Below are 8,531 nucleotides of genomic sequence, written 5' to 3'. Positions count from 1 at the left end.
CTCCAGCTAATTATTACTGACTCTGTATTTGAATCAGGATGTAAAAATTCACACAGTCATGACATTGGTATTTCTGTTTAGTTAGTCTCTTGGGACCACTCAGAAGAATTGATATCTTGTTTATTTCACACTTCCATCGTTAACTGGATATATTGAAACGGGCTTTCACTCTTGTTACACTTTTTATTATGCATCCTAATGCTCTGAATCTGACGTACTGACAACCCCACTCTCATGTATTCAGTCAATTCTTGGCACTTATTTTTCAATGCCTTTATGTATCATATGCAGTTGCCTTTGACATGGTGCCATTTTACCACCATCAAAATAGTACCGAAATGACCACCACTACCATCATAACCACATTTCTCATAATGAGAGGTTTCCCCATGGGGGAAAAAGACCATTTTTATTCCAACAGCTAAGAAGAAAATTCTAAAAGCCTTGACTTTTAAGAATATTCTATTTTATTTTATGTTTTTGGTTAAGGGGAGAGATGGTGAAAACTTTGCTTCAGAGCACAGTATTTACATTTGTAGGATTTGCAGACCTGTGCACCCCCCGTATTTTTCAGTATTTGTTGTCCCTGGAAAAAAAAAGAAGAGAAATACGGAAATCTGATTTCATAAACCAAAATCACAATTTCTCAACAGTATAGAATTTATTCGTTCCTGACATGAAAATGGTTATTGAATATTGCAAGCATTTTTCTTTTATAAGAGAGTGGGAGGGAGGATGGGGAGAGAGAGAGAGCAAGCAATGGTCAATATTGATCGAATGTGATAAAATACTGAAAACCAGTGACAGCACTGAAAAGGTCAGCTGATGGGTGCACAGGTCTGGGTTAGGTTTAGGAATATGACAAATCCAACAGAAGACAGGTCTTCTCCCTCAAAGCCACCTTGTGGAGAAGAAAAAAATGACGTCAAGAAAAATATAATGAAGGCCTTCGTTTACCACCAAGCCTCACAAAGGTACAGAATACTGTGTGCAACCATCCCCACCCTGAAAATGCACACAACAAGCGTCTACAGAAAACTGACGGACACCTGCCAATAAGTTTGATCATAGCCTTAGATTTATCCAAGGCCAAGGCAATACTGTTCAACAATAGTAGACTAGATTGATGTTTGAAATAGCTTTAAAAAAAAGTCCACTTTGATAATAAAAACATACCTTGCAGACATGAAACAAAAAAGGGTGGTGCAACACTTTGGCAACATGCTTTCACCAGGGAGAGAGCAGCCTGAAATTCACACATAGAACTCTGTTTTGACAAAAAGTAATACAGTACAATGCTATGGATGTAGACAAAAGGAAGGAAGACATTCAATAAGTTCCTGCCCTCCCCAGCTGCCCCTATCTTTTATACTGTCCTTTTTAAATAAATAAAAAACTCCCCCTTTCCTTATTGTCCAACAATCAAACAGTAAGACTGTAATAAACTGAATATAATCTCACACATACGCTCCCACGCTCCGTGCTGAAACAAAGATACAATGCATTTTGAATTCAAGAACATCCAAATCAAATGATATTGCCTGTAGTCCAGCTGAATGCTAACACCATTACGGGCTTGTCACCAAATTAAAGATCAACCTACTTCAACATAAAAAAAAAATAAAATAAAGAAAAATCAAACATTGAATCAACCTTCCCAGTTTTAAGTGAAATATCTTCCCCAGGGATAGAATGGCTAACAAACTCTCAGCACAGTACCGGCCAACTTTAACTCACTCAGTACGGCCAGTCCTATCTTCTCCTCTGCACAGACCCCTCGGATGTCCAGTGGGCGTCTCAATGACCCAACCTTTAGCTTCCGTTGTCAGAATTGTGGTATTCTTTGTCAACATTCACCTCTTCAGTGTAAGAGCCTTCCGCCTGTAATATTTTGATGGTGGTAATTGGCGTGAAACGCTGTTAACGTCGTCTCTTTCGCTGTTCGTATGGAGAGAGTTAAATGGACAAAGTTCTGGAGTGCACAAAATATTGTTGCTGACAAGACCTGTGATGCAAGGTCTGTCAGGGTCAGGTCAGTTGGATGTTGACACACTGAGGATACCTCCTCAGCACTGCAACCTGAAACCCAAACTGCACACCTTGTGGCAGTCTTGCAGTTCAGGAAACAGGCAGCTCTGGACAGCCTGGGAGTTCTGTCCACGCAGCTGACCACAAGAAATCACATGAAACATCACATGTGGCGCAGGCTGAAAGGTACGGACCCACCACATTGACTTGAGTACTGAACATTACACATCTCTGACCCACCACAGGATACTAGTGGAGGGATGGCCTAAAGGTAACTCGTCCGCCTAGGAAGCGAGAGAATCTGAGCGTGCTGGTTGGAATCACGGCTCAGCCGCCGATATTTTCTCCCCCTCCACTAGACCTTGAGTGGTGGTCTGGACACTTGTCATTCAGATGAGACGATAAACTGAGGTCCCATGTGCAGCGTGTTCCACATAATAGGTTAATTATTAAATTGCAAGGGAACAGTATTTGTCATTTTGTGGTATATTGTTGGAATGGATAAAAGAGAGAGAACACAGTATGTATCAGTAGGGACTGAGTCATCGTATCCTGTTAAGGTGAGTAGTGGTGTTCCCCAAGGCAGTGTCTTGGGGCCCACACTCTTTGTGTATTATATAAATGACATGCCTGATATACTAGACTGTTTCATTAAAAAATCTTTGCAGATGATACAAAGATCTATGAGGAAGAAGATTCTGATGTTGGTAGACTGAAGTTACAAGTTAGTACTGATAAGTTAATACACTAGACTGATAGATGGCAAATTAAATTTAATAGCAATAAATGTAAAGTTTTACACAGGCAGGAATAATCCACATCATAAGTATCATATAGATGGTGCTGATGTGCAGGAGACTTCATTGGAGAGAGATCTTGGAGTCATTGTTGACTCTGATCTCTCTTTTGATGTTCATGTTAATGAAACCATTAAAAAAGCCAATAGACTGACTGGATCGAATGTTACTTGGGAATATATACAGTGTAAAAGTAAGAACAATATGGTGCCATTATTTAAGTCATTAGTCAGGCCAGTCTTGGAATAGAATATGGGAATGCTGTTTGGAATACAGGCTTAGTGAAACATATAGACAGCATTGAAAATATTCAATGAAGATTTACTAAAAGAATCATTGGCTTTGCTGATACTGACTATGAAAATAGGTTGCACGCACTTCAGTTACCAAAACACTGTGCATTGAAACGTTTTGTAAACAAAATAATAAACCTATTCCTTTTTAGACAGAAGTTCAACATAACACATAGTATACACACACACACACACACACACACACACACACACACACATTTACATGTATATACATACACATACATATATACAAATATACATATATATAATACATACACATACACACACACACATACTTATATATATATATATATATATATATATATATACATACAGATAGATAGAAAAACATGCCTGCACATACATATATACACAAATATGTATTCTCACATATTATACACACATGCATATACACATGTATCCATGCACATACATTCATACTCCTCATCAGTGGAGTGATGGCCTACAGGTAACGCGGAGTGTGCTAGCTTGATGCACTGTGAATAACCGATACTGGACAGACTGGTTTTGTGTTTGATTGCATTCACCACCATGCCATGAGAAACATTTGAGAGAGGAGAGTTTCACTGAAGACAGCAAGTCAGACGCTGCTATCATCAACCCTGAATTTCTTTATAGGACTGTGACTGAGCCTTAAAAGAGAAAAAAGTTTTTTGACAGTGGTGTTTTAGTGGCTGCTACCCTAGTCTACCATAGATTCTGGTCTGAAACAAGAATTCCAAGTCACTTTTGTGTGAACCACAAATTAATTATTTTATTGACTCACTTGTGTAAACAAAGTGAGTCTATGTTTTAACCCGGTGTTCGGTTGTCTGTGTGTGTGTGTGTGTGTGTGTCCATGTGTCTGTGTGTCTGTGTGTCCATGGTAAACTTTAACACTGACATTTTCTCTGCAAATACTTTGTCAGCTGACACCAAATTTGGCATAAAAATAGGAAAAATTCAGTTCTTTCCAGTTATCTTGTTTAAAACAATATTGCACCTCTGGGATGGGCACAAAAAAATAAAAAAGAAGCCTAATTATATGCAAACTGCATTTACTGTTATATTTATATTTTTTGTATTCTCTAAACTTGGCACTTTGACCTCTTATTCTGAAAAATAGGAAAAATTCAGTTCTTTCCAGTTATCTTGTTTAAAACAATATTGCACCTCTGGGATGGGCACAAAAAAATAAAAAAGAAGCCTAATTATATGCAAACTGCATTTACTGTTATATTTATATTTTTTGTATTCTCTAAACTTGGCACTTTGACCTCTTATTCTGACGCAACAACAAGAGGAATCATTATTATCATTTTTAGTTCAAACAGGAACTTCTTTTGCTAAGCATGGAATTTTTATTTATTTTGCAAACGTTTTGGTGCAGATAGTAAAAAAAAGGGAAATTACTCTGTAATTAATGCTAGGGGACTTAATTTATCACAAGTGAGTCTTGAAGGCCTTGCCTCTCTTGTTTAATTATTGCGATGATTTCTAGAGTTGTGGCTGCCCAGTTCATTGACACCTACAGAGATTTCAGGCTTAAGTCAAAGAGATCAGCTGGCTGCCAAAGACAAAGAGATCACTGCTCTGAAAGATAAAGTTGATGATCAGGAGCAGCCGTACGACTCGCTGAACTGCTTTCATATCAGCGGCATTCCCAACACAGCAAGTGAGGACAGATAACATCAATGGCTCAAGATACCATTGATGGCGCATCCAGATAATCCAGAAATCAATTTCTGAATTAATTTTGTTTGGGTGCTTTCCCCGTTTGCAGATACATAACTAAGGTTGCATATATATCTGTTTGCAATGAAAAGAGAAAGATTCTCTAGCTCTACAATCAATGTTTGCTGAATGTGAACAATCAAGAACTGAATGTGGAGTGTTTGAAAGCATTTGGAATTTAGCCTGAAAGTTGTGTCGAAGACATGAAAAGGTTGGAACTTCCATAAATCAATAGAACCATTAAATTTGCCTTAATGAAACTTAGAAATAATCTGTAGGCATGCCTGGCTAAATGGAAACGTTCACTTTCCAGCACACAATTCTGGGTACATCTCAACCTCATTTTCTGCTGGCAGTAAAAAAAAAAAACGTATTTGGACCAACTGTTGCCATTTTGCACACCTCTTTGCAGTGATTGTACTGATTATCAACCCCCCCCCCCAAAAAAAAACAACAACAACCACCCATGCATACCAACTGTTTCATGACTGCTTTATAATTTGTAAGTAAAACAACTTCCGGCTCTTCATCTGTTAGTTTGCCTGTGTATGCCTGTGTATATCAGTTTCTGTGTAACATCTGGTAAGCGTTTTGAGTTTCCATCAAGAAGTATCTGATCTGAAAGTTCTAATAATGAGAGGAAAATATTGATTCTTTAAAAAAATATTAATGTGAAAATCTTCTCATATTGAAAAAGGGTAGTGATGATTTATGTGTGGACTGCCATGTTAGAAACCATTCCAGCATAGAACTCTCCCACAAAATATTTGTTTTCGACAGCAAACAAAAAAAAAAACAAACAAAAAAACAAAGTTCAGTACATAACGAACCCAGTCATAGCAGTTGATAGCAGATGTGTGACCATAGAGATGTGTTGGTTTACTTGACTTTCCACCTGTCCAGAGGATGAGTAGTCAAAAGGAAAGTCGTGCCTGTTCTCCACTTCCAACATGAAGTGCAAGATAAACTGGGTGGTTGGGGCTGTGGAAAAAAACAGTCCATACATTGAGGGAGGTAAGAGGTGTGGGAATCCATGTTATAAAATATTGTCAGGGTTAGTTCCCTTTAATAGAAGCTCCGATCACAAGGCCAATTCTGTCAGAACGGGAACTAAGCTGCATGTGTACAGGCTAGAGATCGCTTCATGAGAGCAGACACTTGGATGCATCGAGGTCATAAGCATTGACTGCTGCATCTGACTTGACTTCACAAAACACAAAAATTCATTCGGACAAGGTGGAGATATGAATGAAAAAAGGTTTGGTCTTCTTTTTCTTCTTCTGCGTTCGTGGGCTGCAACTCCCACGTTCACTCGTATGCACACGAGTGGGCTTTTACGTGTATGACCGTTTTTACCCCGCCATGTAGGCAGCCATACTCCGTTTTCGGGGGTGTGCATGCTGGGTATGTTCTTGTTTCCATAACCCACCGAACGCTGACATGGATTACAGGATCTTTAACGTGTGTATTTGATCTTCTGCTTGCATATACACACGAAGGGGGTTCAGGCACTAGCAGGTCTGCACATATGTTGACCTGGGAGATCGTAAAAATCTCCACCCTTCACCCACCAGGCGCCGTCACCGTGATTCGAACCCGGGACCCTCAGATTGACAGTCCAACGCTTTAACCATTCGGCTATTGCGCCCGTCATTTTCAAGACTGATCGATTCAGCGTCCAATGTCCAACACTCAAGATGAATCCCTGTATATTGACATACTTACATGGGCTTTTTACCTGCACCCTGAATTCAACACAAAATCATCCAGTGTTGTCCTTCAGGGTTGGAACTGTTGTGACTGCAAGTTGGGGGTAGCGTATCATCCGTATGTAAAGCATCTGGCGATCTGGACACAAGGTATCTTGCTTGGAAGAGATGAGGTTCTGTAACAAATGAAGCTGATCAGCTGTTCAGTGTTGATCACAGCACCCACATCAATAACATAAATGTACTTGCACACATGAACAAACAATTTTCCATGTTAATCCTTTTCAGTGAAAAGAACAAGATGTGAAACTAAGTTTTCTTTGAGGCATAACGTTTAGCATGTATATTCCTCACACAATAATCAATTTTGCAATGTAAAAAAACAAAAAAAAACAAAAAAACTACCACTCAACAATTGTAAATCTGTCTGGAATGTGTATAGAAATATATAAAATCAAATAATCAAAACTGAAATGTATACCAAAGATTCTTTTTAAAACATAACGCTTACACAATGACAAAAAAAAAAACAAAAAAAACAACAACAAACTACATAAACGCAGGCATGATAAAAAAAATTTTTTTAAATGGTGAGAGAGACAAGACCCCAAGGCAAGTGTGATGGTTCCTAGTTTCCCCCGATTAAGTACCTTCAAAAATATCCTTCATAAACTATAACAGCAGGTTGATGATTTTTTCCCCTCACGCCTAACCATGCCGGGTTCCAACATTTTTCCCAACCACAGCTTCTGATCAGTGCTCCCATCAGAGTCATCACACACCCATACCATTGACTCAGGCTGTTCTTTATTCTTTCCCACCCACACACCTCCCCCCCCCTTCCATCCCCCTTCTCTCTCTCTCTCTCTCTGTCTCTGTCTCTGTCTCCAACAATAGCCACATTAAGGTCTGTCGAGTGGTGGGCTGATCGTCTTTACACCCCGACCCCTCAGTCGTCACCACAGTCCCCAGGACTGTCAGGTCAGGAAGTGGTGACACACGTCAGTCGGGGATAATCTGGGTTGGGCTCTAAACACTCTCCTCCGCCCCTGCTGCCACTGGGCCTGAAAGAGATGCTAAACCCCTGCCACACGCCCAGCTGTCATTGGGTCTTTTACCTCTGACAGCCTTTTTGTTGGTTGTTTGTTTTTTTGGTACAGTAAAGGGGGGCGGTGCGGTGTGTGCGTGTGCGTTTGTAGAAGAGAAGGAAGGGGGATGCCTAATAACTGTTGGATAAAGAAAGAGAGGGTGGTGGTGAACTGTAACAAACCCTCGCGAAGCGTTGTGAAAAAAAAAAAAAAAAAAAAAAATCACAAGCGTTTTTCCTTCTTTTTATTCTTGTCACATCTTCCGCGCCATTCCAGTGGCATTTCCCTCAATGCTACTTTCCCCCAATGCCCCCGCACACCGCAACACCCGCGCTCATTAGAGGAAAGACGGCTGTTAAGTTAGATACACTCAAACTCAAGCGTACATTCATACTACATTCAGAAACACATACTGCTGTTACTGACGGATTATAAAAGACGTGTGCTTAGCAAAACTTTCATTTAAGATGTCGAGACCGTTCACACTGCACATAGTCAGACACAGGTTCTGCCAGTTGCTGCACATATAGCTAGTTTAGTACTATCATAGATTAAATATCAGAAGGACTGAAATTTTGTGCCATCTTTTCAATTTTTTTTTTAATGTCTGTTACCGAACTGTTTCATCGAAATTATAAAGGTGAAGACGAAAAGCTAATACTATGGCTGTTCAGACGGGCTCAGAAGGTTGTGTACGATACGTGAGACAAGTTATTCATAATTCGACACGATCGACAATGCCTTGGAAAAGCTTGCCATACCAGATTTGACCACGTAGTATATGAATATTTGCTTCATCCCCATACAAAAGCGCATATTCCAGATCTGGGTCCGTTTGATTCTCTGTCATGAAATACACCAGATCCATCTCTGTGATTATAA

General features: G+C 39.6%; 1 long non-coding RNA gene across 1 annotated transcript in view; it reads right to left on the bottom strand.

Moving 5' to 3' along the window:
- Nucleotides 1–6,600: 6,600 nt before the first annotated feature.
- LOC143299656 (uncharacterized) overlaps nucleotides 6,601–8,531 on the bottom strand; it is a 34,185-nt gene continuing 32,254 nt past the window's right edge. The window contains exon 3 of the long non-coding RNA XR_013057552.1: nucleotides 6,601–6,737. This is a non-coding gene — a long non-coding RNA (uncharacterized LOC143299656). The remainder of the gene's footprint in view (nucleotides 6,738–8,531) is intronic.

The sequence above is a fragment of the Babylonia areolata genome, chromosome 25 (assembly GCF_041734735.1).
Source record: "Babylonia areolata isolate BAREFJ2019XMU chromosome 25, ASM4173473v1, whole genome shotgun sequence".
Classification (NCBI taxonomy): Eukaryota; Metazoa; Mollusca; class Gastropoda; order Neogastropoda; family Buccinidae; genus Babylonia; species Babylonia areolata.
Note: the sequence above shows the minus strand (reverse complement) of the source record. Positions and strands in the feature narration are given on the sequence as shown.